General features: G+C 39.6%; 1 non-coding gene across 1 annotated transcript; it reads left to right on the top strand.

Annotated features, from left to right (window-relative positions):
• Positions 1-7,997: 7,997 nt before the first annotated feature.
• On the top strand, positions 7,998-8,074 carry TRNAK-CUU (transfer RNA lysine (anticodon CUU)). The gene has a single exon. It is a non-coding gene; the product is annotated as a tRNA-Lys (tRNA).
• Positions 8,075-24,921: the final 16,847 nt, after the last annotated feature.

Below are 24,921 nucleotides of genomic sequence, written 5' to 3'. Positions count from 1 at the left end.
ATCCTATTTCAATCTTTTAATCCAAAGCTCTCCAAAGATTCCTACAATATTACTTGAGGCCTTTGTGGGGGGGGGGCATGCATCTCAGCAGTGCTCTTCTGGAGTAAGACCACTGTGTTTGCAGCCATCTCTGCCACTTACTAACTTCATGACCTGAGAGAGCAAGTTAACCCCACCGAAGCTTAGTGTCTACTCATGCAAGCTGGATTTAGAGTAGCACCTATTTCATGGGATTTTTGGAACCATTAAGTAAGTTAAACTAGGTAAAATGCTTACATTAGTAGTTGGCAAACAGCACATCACAAACATGTGATTACTAATATCATCATCAACAGGTATAATTTCTTTTTTCAGGAAAGAAGAATAAAAGCATAAAAAAGAAAAAAAAAAGGAAAGAGTGAAGAAGAGGTGAATATTATTGGAACTCAAGAAAGAGAAATAGGACCTCCTCTTGGGGCCTCCCCGGTGGTGCAGGCAGTTGAGCACTGGGTTGTGAAGCTGCCGAAAGCCTCTGCAGCACCAGTTCAATCCCAGGCGGCCCGTGAGAATCCCACATGGCGCAGCAGACCTCTCCTGCCACCCACTGCTCCCCTCAGCAGTGTATTTCATCAGTCTGCCTGTTCTGTTCCCCTCTCTGTCTCTGGTGAATCCTCTCACCCTCCTGCACATCTGGCCTGTACCCTGTATGCATGAATACATAAATATTTAAAGAAAAGAAAGAGGAAATAAGAGGTATAAAGGAAAAGATGGAGAGAAATACAAGAGAGGGAAGGTGAGGAGGAGAGTCAGATACATTTATTGTTCCACTAATGTATATTGACAATCAAAATATCTGCGGTTTATAAAAGAAAAAAAATAGTGAATAAATACAAAAATATTATAGTCAGCTGTAAATGTTGTATTATGTGGTCAAGGTTGATCTCTCTGAGGAGGAATGTTTATCAAGAGTGATCTATAACTTAAGCCTTGTATAAGGCATGTTTGCATATATTATACATTTATTAATTTTGTTTTTCATCCTTTCTTTTCTTAATTCTTTATTTTAAGACACCTGTACTCTAGGCCTTCAACATCTTGCTTTGCATAAGCAGTTAGAAGGGTATACATGTGGTCAAGAAACTCCTTGTAGAGCAGAGAGGATAAGAGTCATGGAGACTGATGAGAGTCCTACACAGTACTGAACAGGGTAAGAAGTTGTTGCTGGGGGATGGTGCAGAGAAAGCCAAAAGAAAACTAGCTTTCGTTTGTTTCAACAATGACATTTCACCAGACTCGATGACAATGCAGAGAGACCATATCATCAGTGAAATAATCTCATCTGAAAAGGAAGCAAGACAAAGACCCTGGACTTCAACATAGTCAGAGAAAGGATGGATTCCAGCTTCAGAGACTCTCTGCTCTATGAAAGCATGTGATGAGGATTTGCCAGGAAGAGGACTGAGAATAGCGCACTTGGTTTTTATAGGCAGAACTAAGTACAGTTAGTGACTAGCCAGGTCATGGATTTCTGCCATCAGCAAAGTGATGCAGAGAACTCTCCATGGTACTGTGAACTTTCAGGACCAGCCCACAGCAGCTCTGCTACCTCAGTGATTTCTTCCAGCTTCTCATTATAATCATGTCCACCTACTCTCAAAGACACATGGAGTATCAGCTCTTTAAAAGCTGACATCAGGGGAATAAAGAGAGGGCCTGGCACACTAATTGTGAAATAATACTCATTAATTCTGTGGCATATGGGCTAGAAGGGTAGAGAATGGCAGACCTTAGTCCCCTAGGTCCATACCAGTAGGTCTCAAGGGCTGCAGAATTCTGCTAAAATCCAGGTCTAAGTTCATGAGAATGTGTCCATATGGATTTTTATAACAAAGGAGGATTGGTTTGGGTTCCAGTACAATAACATGTCCTGTAGTTAGATACTGATGATACAACTTCTACCATAAGCAAACTAAATCCAAGTTTTACCAATACACTTGGTCAAGTTAATAAACAAGTAGAAAGGGAAGAGAAGTTGAATTACTCAAATATACAAATGAGAGCTGTACAAAATACTTATATTACAGTTGGCTATAAAATATATTATAGGAGCTAATTTTGCCCATTTTTACATCTTCATTTTTTTTAAGATTTATTTATTTATGCATACAAGAGCTGGGGCACAGGCCAGAGATGTGGTGGCAGGGGGTGGTGAGAGGATTCACCAGACACAGAGTGGGGGAAAGAACAGGTACACTGACTGAAGTATATTGCTGAGGGGAGCAGTGGGCGAGTCAGGAGAGGTCTGCTGAGCCATGTGGATTGCTCCCTGGCCTGCCAGGGATCAAATTCATGCTGCAAAGGCTGCAGATTGTTTCATAGTGTGGTGCTTAACCCCTTGCACCACCAGGGAGGCCCCATTTTTACATCTTTAGAAACACCAACAGAGATGCTGAAAAATGTGATGGAGTTCACACATTACAAAGCAGAATTAAAACTAGAATGGGCATCAACAGGATTTTAGGATTATATATATATTTTTAGGTGTCCTACATTCTTTCATCTTCAAAGTATTAAGTTTATTTTTTTACATGTAGACTACAAAATGGAGGAGTCTGTGAATTCATAGTAGTGTGAATAAAGAGCTTCCTTTCAACCCCTCAAATATACTATATCCTGCCATTTCTCTAACGATATTCTTAGTAGTAATAGTTTGATTCACTACAAAACTGTGGTATACATAGAATGGCAACAACTTGAATAAGGAAGTGAATTACCATTGTGCTATCCAGGAAGATGGGTAGGCTTGGTAGGAAATAGCATGGAATTCTGAAGGTCACAGGCTAGTATGGAGGTCAATGCTAGACCTCCCTCTTTCTACCTAACTGTAGTATAACAAGAATAACAACAGAATGCAGATCATTTATACAATGGTTATTTTGTGGTTAAGATTTGGCTAAGAATTTTATGTTATCTCATTTAATGTTCAGTTACTCATCAAAGTTGATCCTCTTGTGTTCTCATTTTACACGTGGAAAATAGTATTGAAAAATTTAAATGCATGTTTGAATTTGAATGCTCACACTCATATGCATGCACACACACACAGTTTGTTTCAAGGTCACATAATTCTGTGTCAGAAGCCTGCATTTAAATTCATTCCTGGAAAACAATAAAATTCATTCCTGGACAATTCCAAATTTCAGGGACTTAACCAAACCAGCGTAATGCTTAGTTTCTCTGTCTTTCTAGCTCTGTTCCTTTGAGCCATTTACTTATCTTCTTTGACTTATCTTCTTTGATACAGTTATCTCAGCACATTGTTTTGAGAATTAAATGGGATCATGCGTATAAAATGTCTAGGCCATATAAGCAAGCTTACAAAAGGTTATTCCCTTCCTGTGTCTGAATCATCAACCTTATCTATCCTTGGAGTTCTCCACTGTCTCAGCTCCCCCATCCTCTCCCTGCCCTGCCCCCTAGCTTGGGCACAGATGGCAGAGAGACCCAATGACAGGAACCGTCGTTACTGCTAGCTGTGTGTCTGGGGTCAAGTAATTTCTTCATTATCTTTCCTTATTGCAAACAGCTTTTGTAAAAGAAAGGGTCCATTAGTAAATATTGATGCTGGCAGGCAGGGCGTGCAGGCTGTCAAACAGCTGAAATGAGGGATTGTCAGTTCAGCAGCAAGAACATGAAAGCCAGTTTAAAGCAAAGATTGAATAAAAGAGTATGGAAACTAAAGGAACAAGAAAACACTCATCAACCATGAACAAAGGCAAAGAAAGTTTCAGTTTATGTTGTTTAGAACAAGTGTGCAACTTCATGAAAGCCCATACTCTAAGACACAATTCAGTTTACATCGATTTGCAAAGAAATTTTAAAAAAGAAAGAATAATGCATTATGACTACCATGTACAGTGTGTTTGGAATTCAACATGAGTAAGAAGCTAACACTGTTTTTTAAAAAAAGTGGAAACTGTTTTTAAGAAGTTTATAGACTAAGACAATTGTACCGTGTGGTTATTGAAACAGTTTTTGCATTTAGAAAAATCTGATGCAAAATCAAATTGTATGACCTTAAATTTCCTATATGAATCTCAGTTCCCTCCTTGTGAAATGGAAATTATAGTGCCAACACCATAGTCTGATGTGAGGGCTTCGAAAGCATGCGACATTTTCTCTAGCACATAGTACATGCTCTCAACAGCACTGATTTTCAAGAGTGCTATTATCATCTCACATTGTAAGACAAAAAATTCTAAGAGTGAAAAAATGTATGTAATTTTTGTGATGGGTCTTGGAATTCGTAGCTCACATCTATTTCCTTGGATCAGGAATTAGGAAGTAAAATGGGAACATTTATATCATTTACTAAGAAAAGATTAGGTTTGGGCCATGTTAACTTTGTAAGGATTGAAAAACAAAAGTGGGGGTGGTATTTTGGTGTTCAAGTGAAAAACAGGGCACTGTTTCATTTGTTTTTGCAACAAATGAGTATGGAGATGAGGTTTGGTGGAGAAAAATTTATGAAAAAAATTGAATACAAGCCTTTGAAAGTCTGAGATGCTAAGTCAATAAGTTAGGACTTCAGGATCTAGTAATAAAGTTTCATAGGTTTCTTTGAACAGGATGGAACTGTTAGTATTTCTTTTATCATCATGGCATAATTCTATCTCCAAACTAAATTTGCAGAGTGGTGTTCATGAGCACTGGCTCTCGAGTTCAGCGGTCTGCTTTGGAAGGACAGGTTACTGTGGGATCTCAATCAAGTTATTTCACTTTTTTCTACTGCAGTTTCTTCATTAGTAAGATGAGGTAATGATGATCTCTAGTTCACAATGGTATATGATGATTAATGAGATAATATATCGCATCATTCAGAATGGAGTCTGGCATCACTATCATCACTATCACCTAGTACTAAGGTCGATCCGTTCTTGAATAATGCTCAGCTATTACTGGGTAACTGATCGACCTATATGGTTGGTTGATGATACTGCTGCTTCATCAGTCTATCTCCATCAGCCGATAACCTACATGCAATTTCTTTTCTGACAGTGGATACTGCTATTCCATGAACCCATGTTTAAATCATCATGTTACAAAATATAATGACTTTGGCACAACTCCAATGGAGATATCACAGCAGGAATGATGGAACAGCTGCATGGCAGTAGGAGGAAGACCATGTTGATAAATCAGACCCAGGATGGTCAGGGAGAGGAATCAGAGAAGAATACTCCTTCTAAGAAAACCACCAGTTTGTTTGCTGGAGAAGAAGCACTGCCATTATAAGTTTGGCTCCACTAGCCATGAATTTCCCTGCTGGTTTGTCCTAATTGTGTCTCAGATGCTGGACTTCGTTGAGTAATCTTGCAACGTTTGTCCCCGAGCTGCTGATGCTCCGCTGATTCTCTATCACTTTCTGTCAAACCAGCCTCCTCTGTGTCCAAGCCCTGAAGCCAAGATATAGATTGAACTTTGTACTTTCCAACATGCATAATGCTACACTGATTGGCTGGAGTTTAGGTAGAATCTATATCACCTTCTTTGTAAGGAAATAAATGATAGAAAGAGAGTAAGACTTGCTCCAAGTCACATACTCAGAACCACTGGCCTGGAACTCTGCTGCCCTGTCTGGCTGTTGAAATTCTACCCCTTGCACTGCCTGCCACTCTGCCTACAGATACCAAAATACAACAGAGCCATGTGCAGACAAGACATGCAAGACTATGGCTCTCAAACCCAATCATACCACTCCTATGGTGCTTCTTCTCAAAATTGTTAAATGGCTTTTCATTATACCTCACATAACACAGCACAATAATAGACTGTTAGTCTTAGTTCAAAAGTTAGGCAACTATGGGAGAGAATGGGATTTGGGAAATAGGGCCTGCAGGATAGCTTAGAAAGATCGGGACTATTTAGCTGAGAGAAGGTGGGTGAGTAACTTAATAATAATTTTCAAGGGTTATTAAAAGACCAGCTGTTACCCATTTCCACCAGGGGTAGTAGGGAGGAAATTATAGTCATGAGAATTTAGTTACAGCATTATGGGGAACTTCTTTTTTTTTTTTTTTTTTTTTTTTTAAGCTATCAGGTCTATTAGACACCAAAACACACTACTAAGCAAAATTGTGAACTTTTTCCATGGGAAATATTCCAGAGTTGGGCATATATGCTCACCAGTGGTTCCCAAGCACTACTTCCTGGACTATTAAGATCAACTCACTTGGAGCCTCTCTTACAAACACATATTTCTGGGATCCACTTCAGCCCTTTACAATCTCTGATAGTGGGCACAGGATGCTAAATATTTGAACAAGGATGAGGTAAGTCTGTGCAAAGCCACATTTGGAAACCAGTAGTATATGCTGAGTCAGTAAAATTTAACACAGTGAGAATGGCCTGATCGGTGGTCCTGCCACTGCTGTTAGCTTCAGGGAATTACAATAATAAAAGAATGGAGTATAACTTTCGTCCTTGTGGAGCTCCCAGTAAAGTAATTAAGGACTAATGATGAATTAGGGCAACCATTTTGCCTTTAACATAGTGTGACTTGGGGAAAGTTTCTTAATTCCTTTGACCCAAGGTCCTAAATTGTTAGAGGAGTTGAATAAAATGGTTCTATCGGTTCATCCGAATCTTTAAAATAAAATAATGCAATACGAATAAAGCCTATTTAAAAATATAACAGAATGCTAATTGAAGAGTATGAGAGGGAATGTTAAGGAGAGAAATTCATGTGAACAGGACTTACCAGAGAAAGCCTCAGGGAAAACAGGATGTTTAAACTTGGCATTGAAGGATGGGTATGCTAGGAAGGTAAATGCATATGCATATATGAGGGGCACTCCAATTTTTTCAGCAGTAATGTGGACCAAGTTCACACTTTGCATCATTTAATGCAGAACATCATTTAATATTTATAAGGCCTTGCATTGTGAAAGTAGAGCTAGTTTTTAGAGGATTTTATTATATACTAGACACTTAGGTGAGTACTTTATAAATATTACCCTAATTGAGTAATCACTATTACATCATATCCAAGGAGAGTTATAGAGCTTTCTGTCTTTCTGTTTTTGTGTTTTATGTTTGCATAAGAGAGAGAGAGAGAGAGAGAGAGAGAGAGAGAGAGAGAGACAGTCAGTCTGTGGAAATAGAAATGAAGTGGCGGATACAGAATACTGAAAACTTGAATTGAATAGAGGAAAATGATTGTGCATAAACTTGAACTTTACTAGTTGATTGGGGAGGGACAAGGAGGTGGTACATGTATATTTCAATGACATAATTGTTTAAATAAAATGACCTCTGGATTAAAAAATTGAAACATATATTAGTATATTAGTTTTTTATAATGAATTAAAGGTTTATTTATTTATACAAGAACTGGGGTGCAGGCCAGAGGTGCAGGAAGGTGAGAGAATTCACCAGAGACAGAGCAGGGAGCAGAACAGGCAGATGACTAAAAACACTGTTGCGGGAAACAGTGGGTGAGACAGAAGAGGTCTGACACACCATGTGGGTATCTCCCTGGCTGGCTGGTAATCGAACCTGTGCTGCAAAGGCTGCAGACAGCTTCACAGTGCTGTGCTCAACCCACTGCCCCACTGGGGAGGCCGTTTTTGATTTCCTAAGCAGCTGAGCCCACTGCTTTACTAAGTGTGGTCCATAAGTGGTCTTCGCTTGTATACTCTGCCTGTTGTTTTCTATTTATAGGGAGACCTCCTTTTCAGCTTCTGAAGCACTAGGGTCCCAAGCATTTCTGTCTCAAGTATTCCTTCAAAAACTTTATGAAGTGATCAAATCATATGATCTGTGTGGCTTACATAAATTGACAAGACTCCCAGTAGTGAAGAATTTGGACTTCAGTACCAGTTAAACATGAATCCAAATGCTTGTTCTGCCTAAGGAGCATCTGAATCTAAATTGAAACTATTTGCCTTTCTGAGAGTTGTTTACCTTCTCTGTATAATTGAATTGTTTCTGTGAAGATGCAATGATATTGTTACAGAGCTCTACCAGCTAGCTCAGTCGGTAGAGCATGAGACTCTTAATCTCAGGGTCGTGGATTCGAGCCCCACGTTGGGCACCAAACTGTTAAAGAGCAGCCCCAATATAAAACGGGTTGCCTGGCTGTGGGTCCTCACTTGCACGCTTAAGAGGAACTTATTAATACTCCACTACAGACACACACAAAAGGTTAATAAAAGGTTTATTTACAAGGGAAAGGGAAATGAGGAAATGTACAACTCAGGGAGAAAATAGGGAAATAAAGTCTTCAAGGCATCCTACCTGATCCATCGACCAGGAAACCCAATGACACTGAGAGCTGGCCGAGCGCTGTGAGCTGGCGGAGAGCCAAAAAGGGAACCCCCCCCTCAAAGCCCATGTGTCTGGTTTTATACCAAACCTGGCTGCTTAACCCCACCCTCAGGTTCCAGCAACCTTCCCTTTGGTGGTGATGGGATTTGTCTTTCCCAATGTCCTTATGGCTTTAGTCTGGAGTGGGGGTGGAGTCCACAAAGCCTGTATGAAATTAGCTTTAGGACATCCTTTTCCCCCTAACAATTTGACACACATATAACACACAATATAATCATGAATCAGCTCTCTGTCCTTCCATTACATTAGTTGTTCCCCTGCCTTTAGTTATTTCGTTGATTTTGTCACCATAGAAAAAGTTCTAAGGTAACTGAATTATAAAACTGTGCCTCAGTGGAATAGTTAATATGCCCTGTCCAGTATAATTCTCCCAACTTTGCACTTAATTTAAAGTATGGCTTCTCCCCTCCCTTCTTCTAGACCTGCAACAGTCTAATATTTTCTAGGGGCAAATGGGTATATAGTCAGCATCCACGGCTCTGTCTTTGTTTGCCTTCTAAATGCTGTATTGTTGGAGCAAGTGTTAAGAGGAAAGGGAAAGGAGCAGTCAAAAAGTTCTTCGACTTACTGGAGAACTAGCATCCAGGTTCTTTGTGCAGGACAGATGTTTGATGACCCCCCTGTCCATCATGGGTTCTCCTGGCACTACCATGTCAAATTCCATGATGCACCTCTGTGCTAACTTATCTCTTGTTACTCTGGCTACAACCTATTGCCTTGTGGTCCTCACATCATCCATGCAAACCTCTTAGACAATTCAGTAAAATACACTGATAATTCCATTCTGATATATACAAATAAATGGGAAGATTACAATATTGCCCTTATACGAAGATGATAACTAATAAACGAAGAAGGAATGATAGTGATAGACAATCACCATTCTGTAACTATAGTAGTTAATTTTCCTCAACTAATATTAATGTGTTCTGATATTAGTAGATGAAAGCTTGATAAGGAATAGAATATTTACCTGGCCTCAAAGTAACTCTCCATTTGCCATTAATTGCAAAAGTAAATTTACAGGGCAGAAGCGCTGTAGACAACCTAAATCAGGTGATTAAAATTAACATCAGGAGGAGTGGGACAAATTGAAACTGTGTACCACTTGACAGGATACAGTGAGAAGAACACAATCTCTAATTTTATCTAGTTGCCCAAACTCTGTAACCTAAATTCAAACATGAGTAAATATCATACAAATTTAAGTTGAGTGATAGTCTACAAAATAATTGGTCTGTGATGTTCAAAAGCATCTGAGTCTTTAAAGACAAGGAAAAGCAGAAAAACTGGCATTCTTTGGAGGAAACTAAAAATAGGCAACAATTAAATGTGACACATCCTTCTGCACTGAACTACTCTGCTGGAAAGGACATTTGAGGAAATTAAAGATACTTGGAAAAGATTTAGGAAATGAGGTGTCAGTAGCAAATCAGTGTTAATTCCCTAATTGTGGAGCTTTTACGGTGGTTCTGCTGGAGAATGTCCATGTCACAGGACTTTTACACTAATGTGTTCAGGTGATTTGACATGTTCAGAACTCACTTTCAGTGCTTCAGAGGAGGAAAAAAAAAATAATGTCTGGACTGTTGTCTCACGTTTTAGTAAGTTTGAAATTACTTAATTTTTTTTTTTTAAATAGAGGAAATGTTACAGAGAAGGTTTCTCTAGTACTATCAGTTACATATTGTTGCAAGACAACTAGAGCTTACCTGACGGCATGCAGTTATAGGACACTGAGCACTCCTGGACTACCCACAGACATAAGCTAATTCACATTTACAAAATTCTTGGGTAATTTGTTTTTGTATAAATAAATGTCAGTGGGGTCTACCATTGGTCTACTGAATGTACAGGTTATTCAGTTAACAGAGAAAGGTGGCTCAATTAGCCTGGAATGTGTTATGGTTTTATCTTCAGATATTTTAAGTACTTTTTTTTTAAAGATTTATTTATCCATACAAGAACCGGTGAATCTCCCAGTGCCAGATTCATGGGAGGACGAGAGGATTCACCAAAGACAGAGTGGGGAACAGAACAGGCAGACTGACAAAATACACTGCTGAGGGGAGCAGCGGGCATGACAGGAGAGGTCTGCCGTGCCATGTGGGACCCTCACCAGCTGGTATTGATCTGGCACTGCAAAGGCTGTGGACAGCTTCACAGCGCTGCACTCAACTGCCTGCGCCACCAGGGGAAACTAAGGACTTTTTTTAAGGACTATTTTAAGGACTTTTTAACAGGAGAGTGGTTATATTTATTTTTGGAGGCCGAACAGAGAAGCAAACTGATGGAAGACTAAAGCTTTCAGTTTGGATTCCAGAAGACAGAACATGCAAGGGGGTCTCATGGGGGGTAATGAGTTGTCCACAGTGACAGCTGATCAAGTCTGTGATTAACAGGTTAAGTATGTGCTAGAAGAGGTGAATGGCATCAGAGAAAGGTAACTGCCTGATTTCTAAATTCCCCTCAAACTCAAATATTGAATACTGATGAGTCTTCGAGAAACAGAAATAGTTAATTGGGCCAATGGATGTGATCAGGGAGGTTGGATCTTAAATTTGGATGTTTTCGTTCTTACTCAAGAACCAACCAAAGACATCCCAATGCTAAGGTACAAATAAGAACAAACATATCCATTTCTACCTTTATAATTTCAATAACCATCTCATTTTGATGGACCTGGCTTCAAGTGGAAGGAGAAAGATCCTTCTATACTGTCAACATAACACAAATAATGAGGTGCTAGAGAACACTGACTGATCCATCACTTCATCATTGAAAGATGGGTCCATTAAGGGGACACAGCGGGCCTGAAGGGATTGTGTGATCATTTGCACAAATGCTAATTTTGATATGTGGATCTTCACATCCATAAACATGATGCATCTGGGCCAGCTTTATGAGCAGTTGCTTCTTCCCCGGGGGGGAATTCCATGAATCAGCACCAGGAGGGCCAGTTGCTGGGGTAGGGCACAGGGTCTCCATCCTCCTTTCTGGATATGCACACAGACAAGAGCATGCCTGAGTGCTGTGTTATAGGGCAACCATCTTCTACCCCAGGGAACCCACCTCTCTCTGGATTAAGTACTATGCTGTAGGGTAAGAGAAAAAGTATCAGGCTTTTCTGTCCTCCTGCCATTAGGATTGATAATGGATCCTTGCAGTCCTGAATGCATGCCTGTTAGTGGGCACCTGGAATAGGGTGTGGGCATATGTAGATGGGATTCATGTGGGCTAAGACTGGGCTTATAAGGGCAGTGTCACGGGGATGCCAGCAGAAGCAGAGCGGAAGAGCAAAGAGCAGAAGAGAATGAGAGAGAAGGGGAGAACTAACACCAGAGAAGCCCAGAGTGAAGACTTGCCAGGGCCTTGGAGGTCTGCCGGCCTCCTGGCCCCCAGGCATTCCTGCCTACTGTGTACCTGGTTGCTGCACTATATGTAAAGCTCAATAAAAGCCTGAGAAAGCCACCGGGAGCTCCAGAATTCCTATGCCCCAGCCCATATACATATGCATACAAAAAGCCTGGAACCACTCCCTTCCCTTCTGTGGCCTTAGTTTCCTGACCTATAAGGAATTTGCAAGAGACAAATGTCTCCAAAATGACCCTGCTTGGCAGGGAGTATGTTGAGAGAGAAAGAGCAGGGCTTTCAAATTAGACCTGGATTCAAGTCCTGCCTCAGCTACTTGTAAGATTTCAAGCAAGATTTTTGAGTTCTCTGAGCTTAACTTCCTCAACTGAAAACAACTGAGGATAATACTGCATTCCTTTTAGGATGCTGGGGATGCAAATTGGCACGCCCTTGCTAAATATTTGCTGCATGGCTGGATTTTATATATGTTAATTTACCACACAGCAGTATGTGTATAATCAAATAATCAAATATTTACATTTATGCCAGTATACCCACACAAAACCTAGAGAAGATAGAAAACAGGGTCAATAATAAAAATGTGGCTAATATTTAGGTGAGTGAATTTTTTGCCCAAGCCTACACAGTCCCACTAACATAAAGTAGACAGACACTCAGTAGTAAACATTTGTCATGTGACTAAAGGTCACAACAACCCCCATCCTCATAAATAGAGATCCACAGTTTTAATGCAAACCCTAGGGAAGTAGAATTTTCAACAAAGACATGATTTTGCCATATGCCTTGGATTATCCTGTTTTTTCTTCTTCCTTTTCTTAGTTCTATCTGGTTAGGTAAGGGAATTAGTGGAAGGAACATTTCTCATGGGATAATCAATGCTCAATTTCATTGAACCCCATATGGAATGGCCAGGATCTTATGTGTCATCTCAAAGTGGGTTTCCCATCAGCATCCACTAAAACAGATCATATAGGGCTTGTCCTCCAACACACACGAGCACACCCCCATTAGATCCAATGGAGAATGTAAATGCAATAGTGGGACCTTGTAGTGCTGGCAGGCAGTAGGGTAGAGCAGGCAGAGGGGTCTCCTGGAGCTCTCAGTGGCTTTTTCAGGCTTTTAATGTTCTTCCTATGACATTTGTAGTGAGGTAACCAGGTGCAGGGCAGGCAAGCAGGCCAGGGTGGGCCCTCTGGGCTCTCTGCACTGTCACAAATCGGGCAGGCAGGGGAGCTAGAATGCTGACATGTCTCCCAGTCCCCGCCAAATACCTACTGTTTCTTTGGGATCTCTCTGGAGTTTTCTCGTGGTCTCTTCCTCTCTCAGCCGTTGCTCTTCCTCTGTAGCCATTCCCCAACACATTCCACTGCACAGTCTTCTGTTGCACCATCCCCTGTGATGCAGCCCTTATAAGCTCAGTTTCCTGGCAGAGGTGTGCCCACTTATGCATGCCCAAACCACATTCCAGGTGCCTGCCCTCAGGCATGCACACACCCAGAGCCTGTGATCCCAAGCGCCTCCTACATTCAGGTGATAGCCACAGAGGCCAATGGCACAAAAGTCTGAGCAATCTTCATTTACTCCATGGACCTGAAAATATGTCTTCTGTACAACACTCAAATCCTTTGGGGAAACATAATAAATTGTAATGTTAGGGAATATTCCAATTTTCTCAAACAGGGAAAAAAGATAATTGGGTAAGTTAGGGAAAAATGGACTTTTAAAAAAAGGGTATAGTATTTGATGCTTTATAAAAATCAAATAAAAGGCCACAGATTGAATGGAATAGTTTTTGTTAATGCAGAAACTTGCAGGGCCTGTTAGAGCTCATTAGGAGGTGATGGGAACTATGCAGATGAGATCAAGTTTGGTAATTGGCTAGTTCTGAATCCATTAGAAAGGTTATAGGGTTGTTTGGGTGGGTTATGTTTTATAAAAGAATGATTAGAAGTGTATTAATGGGCTAATGGGTTATAAGGCTGGGGTTGGTTTGGTGATATAATGTCTAGGATATCATTAGGCTGGGTACAGGGTTATGTGGACAGGATTACATTTGGGGAACAGTTCAGCTATGATCATATTAGCTGGGTCATAGGGTTATGAAAAGTGTCCTGTGTTTGATGACAATGAGAAAATGAGACTCAAATTAAGACTTCACTTGCATCTTCAGGACTTCTAATACTCTCATGCCTTTACAGACAGAAATTACTTTGCAGAATTTATGTGGGCTCTAGACCAAGATCCCTCAAAGGGCTCTGATATCAAAGTCCTTCATTCCTGTAAAATTAAGATCTGCCCTAGGATGTTACCAAGGTACACAGAAATGCACACTGGGTGGAGGGTGGTAAGGCTGAGGTTGTGTAGGAACCAGGAGAGTTGGAGCTGAGTAGTTGTGGAAAGTTGAACATGTATTTGTTAACAAAGGTGGTAACAAAGGTGGCTAAAGAGGCAATTTGGGAAAAGGTTGCATTCTGCCAAAATATTTGGACAAGATATGTAGTCCACTGTCTTCAAGGAATTCAGAAGTTCTATGTGTGTCTGTGTTGGGGTGAGTTAGGAATAAAAGAAGAAAGGTTACACAAACATGGGTATGTGTACATACAGTAAAGGGGTAAGCAAAATAGGTTGGCAGAGGCTGGAGTGGGGGAAGATTGGTTATAGACTGTGCTGTTAAATGTGGGCTTGATTTACTCTGCTAGTCCATCCCAAAATGTATTCCTTAGCCAATAAAAGTCAAAATTACACAACAAAACAATTTTACCAAAAGATTGTGTGGGTTCAATCTGTTTGCTAATGCTACATTTCAAATTCTCAACCTCTGCCTCGTCTATAGATGTTCATTTCACAATAAATTTAAGATTCTGAGAAATCCTGCAGTTACAAAAATAATTTTTTAACCCCACCATGTTTAAAGTTTTTTTTTTTTTTTTTTTTTTTTTTATAGCAGATAACTTCATAAAACCTCCCTGGTGGCACAGGCAGTTGAGCGTCGCACTGTGAAGCTGTCCACAGCCTCTGCAGTGCCGGTTCAATCCCCGCCGGCCTCGAAGCAACCCACATGGCGAGCAGATCTTTCCTGTCATGCCCGCTGCTCCCCTCAGCAGTGTATTTCATCAGTCTGCCTGTTCTGTTCCCCACTCTGTCTCTGGTGAATCCTCTCACCCTCCCGCGCATCTGGCTTGTACCCTGGTTCTTGTGTAAATAAAATAAATCTTAAAAAAAAAAATAAAAAACCTCTCCAACCTCCAACAAAAAGGTTACTAATATCCCTTTGAGTTAATGTTTTAAGGAACATACTTTGGGAAAACTTACCCTAGGGGGGAAAAAAAAAAGATGCCCTTATTACAGACTAAGTAACAAGACAGGATGCTCAATTTTCTCATTTCATAGAAAAGTTACAATAATATTGAGGGGTAAGTTACAGCAGAGAAAATGCAAAACAATATTGATGTTGAATAGTCAATTTGCATTATCTATGCCTAAATAGTTATATGACCTTGAGAAAATTTCTTCTCTGTGTGTCTCATTTTTCTTAAGTGTATGATTAGGATCAAAAAGGGATTGAAGACTATTAAATAAGATGATGCATGCAATGATGACCAGAGCCTCATGTAGAAGAACTTGAATGATAATAGTTGAAATAATTCTAAACTTCCCCACTGTCTCAGGTACTTGGGCATACTCAGTTCAGCATCCTGTCCCAAATTCAAGTGCGGGAACTCTTTCTCATATCATGTCCAGGGTTTTCTTGTAATCTCTTTTTATCCTTAAGGGCAACAACTTCACAAGAGAGACCAAGGGTGGAAGAGTAAAGGCCATGGGTTGGATTTTATTTTCCCTTTTGGTTGTTGAGCAGTAAGGATGATTGATGTTAATTGTGTTCATGCAGGTGTTCATGCAGGAAATCTATGAGTAGAAAATGAAGAAAGGATTTGGATTGCAAACATCCTAGTCTCAAGGGCCAGGAGTCACTATTTGACAAGGTTGTTGAGCCAATAAGGATGCTAAGCTCAAATCATGGACTCTCCAGAGTTCCTTTTCCCTGCCTCTGTGTCCACTTTTTCATGGATAGTCTTTCCAGAAAGGGCATAATTTATTAGTTTTGAATATTTGACTGATAGGCTTTCCAAATATCTGTCCCTAGTCTTACTGAGTTTCTTAGCTGCACCACTTTATTAATTAAAAATCTTGGGCCTCCCAAGATTGGTGGTGTAGTGGGTTGAGCGCCATGCTGTGAAGCTGTCCGCAGCCTCTGCAGCATGGGTTCCATTCCCAGCCAGCAAGGGAGATATCCATATGGCACGGCAGAACTCTCCTGTCTTGACCACTGCTCCCCGCAGCAGTGTATATCTTTCATTCTGCCTGTTCTGCTCCCTGCTCTGTCTCTGGTGAATTCTCTCACCCTCCCGTGCCTCTGACCTGTATCCCAGTTCTTGTATAAATAAATAAAACTTTAAAAAAATAAGATTTGGGCCTCCCCTGGTCCCGCAGCGGTTGAGCGCTGGGCTGTGAAGCTGCCCGCAGCCTCTGCAGTGCCGGTTCGATCCCTGGCCACCAGGCGAGGGTCCCATATGGCGCACAGACCTCTTCTGACGTCCACTGCTCTCCACAGCAGTGTATTTCATCAGTCTGCCTGTTCTGTTCCCCACTCTGGCTCTGGTGAATTCTCTCACCCTCCTGTGCTTCTGACTACCCAGTGCTTGCATAAATAAATAAATAAATAAATCTTTAAAATAAAAAGATTTATTAAAAAAATTAAAAACCTTTTTTTTCCCCTCAAATTTATGTTGGGTGGTAAATCAGAAAGTCCCGATATATAAAGCAAATTTAAATTTTACTTGATCTTAGTCAAAAGGCCCAGAAGCGATCAAATTTAAATTTAATTAATTATTCCAGGGTTGGGTGGGGTTAAACTTAAGGGGGAAATAATTTAATCTTTGCTTCTGGGACAGAGCAAGTGAGGGAGACCTCAAATCCCACATGCCCTACTTTTCAGCAGTGAGTAAATAGTTAAGCCTTTTTATCAAAAAGGGCTGAAAATGTAAAACCTCCCTCACACTTCCTATTTTGAGTATGACAGTTTCGAGAAGTGATTACTCTCACCTTTCCTTCCTTCTTTCTTCTTTCCCTTCCTAACTCATTTTCTTTCTTTTTCTCCTTTTGTGGATGCCCACCAGGGCTGACCACTTTTCTTTCTGGCACTTTCTTCTTTATACACATTTCTGTGTTTGGGTTTCATTTGTTTTGTTTTTCACTATGGGTGAAATGTTTATATGTGTGCCCCTCCAAACCAAGTTACATCAAGATGGCAACTGGGCCTTAGTTTTTCTTTCTTTCTGCCCCTTTTCTGGCCCAGTGCCCAGTACTAAATCACAGTCCAATAAATGACTGTTAAATGGATATACAAATGAATGAAAGCAGTTTCTAAAATCTCAGCAGTGATCCTCACTGTACTCATCTTTTTAACAAGAGTTGAAGCAATAGATTGTTATTGTCTGATCTAGTTAAGACACTGTATGTTCTGTGATTAAAAGCAAACAAACAGACAAAAAAACATTATAAACAATCTCTAGTTGAACTAATTCAACAACCTGTCCTTATTTCTTTGTAAATGTGAACCTAATGGATTCATTTTAATGTTTGAAAACAGTGCTCGGTTTGTAGGCTGAGTCTGGTGCTCCAGTGAAATTCTTTCATTGTATTAGAAAGCTGTGAAAACAAGGCGTTTGGATCAGGACAACTGACAGATCCTTAACTATGAAATCACGAATGGGTGCTGCCATAATAATCAGGTGTATTTATAAATCAGGAACAACTTCCCCAGCAAGTTTGCCTTCCCTTAACTCCCACTGCATTATTGCTCCCTGCCAAAGCTGTCAGCTTGCACTTGCATTGCTAATTACCTGCACCACTCAAAGCAGGTGGATGGCTAAAGGGAACAACCCACAATTTTCCCTGTGATCATTCGTGCTGCAGGTCCCTGGACACTAGGACTCATTCTGCCTGATTTGCTCTCCACTTTCCACACTGTGAGCTCACACATACATGCTCACACCTAGGGGAAGAAGAAGGAGTGACTTCTGCAGAGAAGAGAAAGAGTAGGAGCCATCTGCGTTGTTCTCTACTAGGGAGAAACCTTTAGACTGACTGAACCAGACTGAGTGTGAAAGGAGAAAGCAGGCAAATCAGTGACTATGCCCCCAAACTTTCCTTACATTCTCAACACAGGGTATCTTCCAATTAGAGTATATTTTCTTTATGAATTCAGCCAATCCTCTATATATACAAGCTAGGCAATTTAATCAGACCTCCACTTTTCTCTATTGCCAACACTATTTTTCCAGATTAAATCACCATTATCTCTCACTCTAAGTCCTGAACAGCCTTCTCCATTATGCAGTCACAAAATATAGCTTATAGAAATCCAATTTTGTTTTGTGTTCCTGTATTCCACTCCCGCTGTTTAAAACTCTAACTTCTTTCCATTAATCTTAGGATGAAAACCCAAATTCATAATGGCTCAGAGTATTCTGAGGGACTTAGCTTCTGCCTGACTTCCAGTTTCCTTGCATGGTAATTTGTACTCCAGCCACTATGCACCAATTGTCTATATAATCCAAATTGTCATGCCCCAGGCCTCCATCCATGTTACTCCTTCTGCCTGAAACCTTCCTCCTACGCTTTACCAAGCATCCTACTCATCCTATAGGCTAAAGTCTGTCCCTTTACTGTCAGTAACATCTATCCCATTGGCAATGTATACCCACCAATTTAATTCAGTCTCCCCAGTTATAGACTAAAATTTCAGTGCTGACTTTTTCCGGTAGCATGGATCACAATTTGCAGCTTCATGCATATCTGCATGCAGAGCAACATCTGTATTTTCCATGCGACCAGTGGTCACCAACCAGAGGTGATTCTGACAAAGTATGGCGATACTCCATCAGGGAAGGGGAGGCATATTACAGGCATCCAGTAGGCAGATGTCAGGGATGCTGCCAAACATCTTACACTGCAGAAGACGGTCCCCCACAGCAAAGAATTAACCAGCTCTAAGTGGCAATGACTTCAGTAGTTGAGAAATCTTGGTTTAAAGTATAAGCTCCACAATATAGGCTGAAATGATGCCTGTCTTAAACATTTTTATTTCTCTAGGGCTTTGAGTTTGCTTAATCTAGAGAGTGTTTAATACATGTTAATTAAGGGAGTGATTGGATGATCACATACACTGTATTTCAAACATAGGTCATTTACTTACTGATTAGTCATTTACTTAGCATCATAATATATCAGGCCATGTGTTTGCCATTAGGAATATAATGGTAAATATGAAAATCCCATTCAGTTAAAAGGCTTAGAATCCATAAGAGGAATAAGAAAGTAATAAGTTAAAATTAAAGGAAATTTTAATGCATTATATATTACAAGAAATTTCTAGTTGAATGGCATAGGGATTGTTCAAAGGAAAAGAAAACATGAACATCTCATTCACTCAATATATATTCACTAAGGATCAGATGATGGAGAGATAGCAGTGAATAAGACATGTCTCTTGCCCTAATGGAACTTCTATTCTAGAGGGAAAGACACACACTAACAGATGTACTGTAAATCAACATGATCATTACAATTGAGTTATGTGTTAAGAAGGCAATATATAACACAATGAGATAGCGCATAATAGGGAAGTTCATTTTAAATGAATTTTAAATAGGGTGGTCAAATAAATCATCTCTGAGGAGGTGGCATTTTATATGAGGTTCGAGTATAATGGTACGTTCACATAATTGTGAGACTGGGAAAATGTATCCCCTGAAAGCATAGGAGATTGATTTTCTACAAATCCATGATCCAATCTGGAGGCAGCTCACAGACACTGACTTCTCCCCAAGGAGTGAGGAGTACATGGCCCATGAAGGAGATTCATTCATTAATCTTAAAGGGTCATGTCACCACTCCCCCACATGATTCCTACTCTGTGAAGCCCTGAACAATATTTTGGACTCCAATCAACCCCTCAACACACACATACACCTTCCTCAGCATGACTGCTGAAGTTGGAGGAGATCTCAGGGAAGGCAGGTAGGCAGAGAGGGTGTCATCTGTGTTCACCCTTGACATCACTGCAACTCACTGGCACCTTCCAAAAAGGAAATTACACGTTCTTCTAGAACCCCAGTTTGGCAGCTATCCCCGTGGAATACCTACTTATTGGTAGGTCTGGAGGCTAATGGGATTTATAACCATGTCTCTCAAGATGGCAAAGTTTAAAAAAATGCTTGAGTCTGGCCACAATTAGCCTGAAATTAGATGCTAAAGAAACCCTTTCCTTTGGAACAATGACAATTTGTGTCACATCCCCAACAATGGGGATCTCTCAAGAATACAACCACTGCCTAGACAACCACAAAGATTTGAGAGATAGTAAAAGCTGTGGCGAAGTTGAACAATAAAGTTCAACACCTATACAAGGCCACTCTTTCAGGAATAGAAGAGGCAGCTATTTGGCCTTTTACATAGAAACAAATACAGAGTCAAGCAACATGAAGAAACAGACAAAGTACAAGTGAAAGAATAAGATAAAACCGCAGAAAAGATCTTAGTGGAATTGAGATCAACAATCCTCCAGATATAGAATTCAAAGTAGTAGTTACAAAGATGTCCACTGGACTAAGGAGAAGAATGCAGGAATGAAGTCCAAACATCAACATAGAAACTATAGGGCTATACCAAGCAGAAGTCACAGAATTGAAGAATATGATGACTAAGCTGATAAATACAATGGAGGGGTTCAGTAGAAGAATTGAAGAATTGATGCTGTATAATGGATAAACAAGCTCAAAGACAGGAATGTAGCTCACTCAAATAGAGCAACAAAAATAAGAAAAGTGTTTTAAAGAATAAAAATAGGGCACCCCCTGGTGGCGCAGGTGGTTGAGCGCCACGCTGTGAAGCTGTCCCCAGCCTCTGCAGCCACAGTTTGATCCAACCCAGCTGGCAAGGGTCCCACATGGTGCGGCAGACCTCTCCTATCACAGCTGCTGCTCCCCTCAGCAGTGTATTTCATCAGTCTGCCTGTTCTGTTCCCCGCTGTCTGTGGTGAATCCTCTCACTCTCCAGTGAATCTGCCTATATCCCAGTTCTTGTATAAATAAAAAAAATAAATCTTAAAAAAAGGAATAAAAATAGCTTAAAGTAACGTTTATGTGATAGGGGATCCAGAAGGAGAAGAGGGAGAGAAGAGAGTAGAAAATTAATTTGGGGCCTCCCTGGTGGTACAAGTGGTTAAGAACTGTATTGTGAAGCACAGAGTTTGATCCCAGGCCAGCCAGGAATCTGACCCACATGGTGCAGCAGACCTCTCCTGTCTTGCCCACTACTCCCCTCAGTAAGTCAGTCTGCCTGTTCTGTTCCCCACTCTGTCTCTGGTGAATCCTCTCACTCCCTACACCTCTTGTCTGTACCCCAGTTCTTGTATGCATAAATAAATAAATATTAAAAAAAAGAAAACTAATTTAGGGAAATAATAGTTGAACACTTCTCCAATCTGGAGAAGGAAATGGATCTAGTTTCAGGAAGCACAGAAAGTTCTAAATTAGGTGAACCCAAAGAAAGTCACTCAAACATATCTGAAGTGTCAAAAGTAAAAAAGAAATCTTAAAAGCAGCAGGAGTAAACAACAAGTTGTATACAAGGGAACCCCCATGGACTATCAGTAAATTGTTCATGAGAACTTTGCAGACTAGAAGGCTATGTTGAAATATAAACAAAAACAGCTATATTCAGAGTGTTGAAATTAAAACAAAAACAGAACCCAAAACTACAAGCAAGAATACTTTACCAGCAAGGTTATCCCTTAAGATCAAAGGAGACATAAAGAGTTTTCCAAACAATAAAAGGCTAATGGAGTTCATCAACCCTAAACCACCTCTACAAGAAATAATAAAGGCAGTTCTTTAAGCTGAAATGAAATGGCACTAAGTTGAAATAATAAAACATATGAACAGACTTACTAGTAAAGGTAAACATACAGAAAAAGTAGTGGATTGGCTCCTTATAAAGCTAGAACAACACTTAACAGACAGACAATAAAGGTCATTACATATTGATAAAGGAATCCATCCAACAAAATAAAACAGTGTACATATATAAATGCTCAACATAGAAGCACCTAAATATACAATGCAAATATTAGCAAATAAATGAAATACCATATGCAGTGTCTCAGATGTAGAAAAAATTCTTGCATGTTGGAGGAAGAAAAAGGAGGTCAAGGAAACCAGGACAAGTAAGATTCAGGGCAAGTGTTATTCAGTGAAGTTGGAGTTATACAGAAGTATGTTGTGAACATTCTCTAACCCTTGGTAAAATGCATGGGTTTTCATTCTAGAAATAATGAGAAACCATGGGTGAGATTTCAAGATTAAAACATTCTTTTTTTTAAAGATTTATTTATTTATTTATACAAGAACCGGGGTACAGGCCAGATGCGCGGGAGAGTGAGAGGATTCACCAGAGACACAGGGGGAACAGAACAGGCAGACTGATGAAATACACTGCTGAGGGGAGCAGAGGGCGAGACAGGAGAGGTCTGCCATGACATGTGGGACCCTTGCCTGCCGACCAGCTGGGATCAAACTGGCACTGCAGAGGCTGCAGACAGCTCCACAGCGCGGTGCTCAACCACCTGCGCCACCAGGGGAGGCCCTAAAATATATTCTTAAATGATAACTCTGTCTGTTTTATGAACAGAAGAGTAGAAAGAAAGAAATCTATTAGTAGGCCAGTGCTGAAGTCCACGTGACGTAATATAATGGCTTTCCTATGATTGTAGAAGTGGAAAACAAGAAGTGAATTGATGGGAAATGTTTTCTTAGGGAAAACAGGATGCTTTTATCAATGAAATGTGAGAGTTGCAGGAAAATGAGAAATCAAGATAAATAAGAGAAATCAAGATGTTCAAATTTTGGGCAGAGCAATTAATTATAGGAAGTATTTTATAGTTAAATAGAAGAGTTTTTTGGGGGAAGATTCTTCTGCATGCTGTTGGTCAAGTACAATAAGATGACAGAGTATAACTGCAACATTAAACAGGAAAAAAAAAAGCAGTAACATTTACATACATTCATTATATCCCAGACACCCTTTTATGTATTTTACCAACATTGGATGTTTTAATCTTTAATTTGAGTAAGAGACATGACCAGTATTCTCATTTAATAAATGAGGAAGATCAAAGCAAGAAGAGTTGAAGGAACATATTTTCAGTTAAATAGTAAGTATCATGGAAGTAGATGTACAAATAAGGCAGTTACAGAGATGGGCCAGTAATTCAGTGTGGAGTTCTAGATGGGAGATGTCTATTTATAAACCATGAGAGTTAAGATTATTTAGAACATTTGGTGTTTGTGAAGAAATAAATATAAGCTCCCCAAAAGCTTTCAACCTTTGATAATTCGATTAAGCAATGAAAAGAAAGACAGAAAATGAAAAAAGAAATTCTAGCTTCTATGATAAATTCTGCACCATATAACAATTCTATGATAAATTCTGCACCACATAACAATGATTTTTTTCTGACTTTCTTGATTTTGAATGCCAGCCTAAATAACTTTGTTTTCTGTAGGTATTTGGGTTATTTGAGAGTCTTCACGGGGAAAATATTGTCCATAGGAAGTAGCTAGAAATGTCTTATCAGGCATTGTAGGTAGAAGAGTTAAGAGTGGGAAGTAAATAGAAGTTCTGAAATCACTTAAAAGGCAAGTGCAATACCAAATTTCCTCCCAGGGACAAGGAATAAAAGAACAGAGTAAACAGTACATGATGTTAGTAAGGGGGGGTGCATCACAAGAGCCCGATAACTTCATTTTAACAGAACAACCCAATTTCTCTAGGGATTCTGTCTCTCAAAATAATATTTCTTCTTCATATCTCCAATGTGTCCCTTTTCTTTTACTTTCCTTGAAGACAGATGATTTAAGAGCTGCTGGGATTTTGTCAAAGGAAAAATTCCTGGGGTTTCAGGTTCTCAACAAATGGAGTTTGCCTGAGACATTTCAATCTGGCATAGGCATGAGATAATGTGTATAAACTGCTACACATAGATTGAAGATTGAAATATTCACATCTAAAATCTTCACACACTTAAAATCTATTCTTCAGTATGTAAATGGCTGCTGTTAGCTCTTTTTTTAATTTCTGAATAATCCTTATGTGAAGTTACCCTGAAGAACATGGAAGGAGAGGTAACAATATTTGTGATTGCTTTCCATATTTTAGTCTATGTTAAACACACTACATTTCAACTATATACAAAATGTTGATTAGATTGTTTATGTATCTAGCACGATTGATTTCTCTTTTTATGTGAATTTCTCATTAGACCACAAAATTTGGACAATGGTGAATTTGGAAAAACTTGAGATTACAGTACTATGGTGACCTTTTTTTCTGGGTTTAAGTTCCAGTTTCTATCCTAGGTATGGTTGTATAAGCTCATACAGATGACTTAACAATCTTGGCTTACCTCCATATTAAAATATAAACATATTAATAGAGAGAATGATGAGGACTAAGAGTTAACAGATACAAGCTGCTCAGTGTAATTTAAAGCATACTGCATCACAGATACTATTATGGTATCTTCCATATATATTTGAAGACAAATAAATATTTGATATGGCTATTGTTGAATAATGGTATTCCCTAATGTGGATTGCTTAAGGAAGCAACTTAGAAGGCTGTTTGATTCTAAGAGATTGAGAAATAATTGAGTGTAATATGGCTGCAGTGATGGTCTAACTCAGTAGTGAAGGTGAGGGGTGGGGTTCAGAGAATGATATGAATAAAGGTCTTAAAAAATATATATGATGAAATAATGTTCAATATATGACATTAATGTGTAGTAAAGGGTGCTTAAAAATCAGGGTGAAGGGTCATACAGATACTGTGAGATTTGTACATTTATTACTAAGAATCAAATACTGTTTTAAAAAGATTATTGCATTTTTGAAAGGAATCAAAGGGTTGGTTACTTATATGAGACACTAAAAGGTGTTATAAATCAATAAAAATGTACCTTTGGAGATTGGGAGACACAAAGAAGAGATTTTTATAAGGGAAAATAAGAAAGATATGTAATAGAAGCAAAAACAAGCTATAGAATACTGACATCACCTC

This window comes from Talpa occidentalis, unplaced genomic scaffold, assembly GCF_014898055.3.
Source record: "Talpa occidentalis isolate TD23 unplaced genomic scaffold, MPIMG_talOcc4v2.1 talOcc4.7, whole genome shotgun sequence".
NCBI lineage: Eukaryota > Metazoa > Chordata > Mammalia > Eulipotyphla > Talpidae > Talpa > Talpa occidentalis.
The sequence above is the reverse complement of the archived record's forward strand: the minus strand, read 5'-3'. Positions and strand labels throughout refer to the sequence as shown.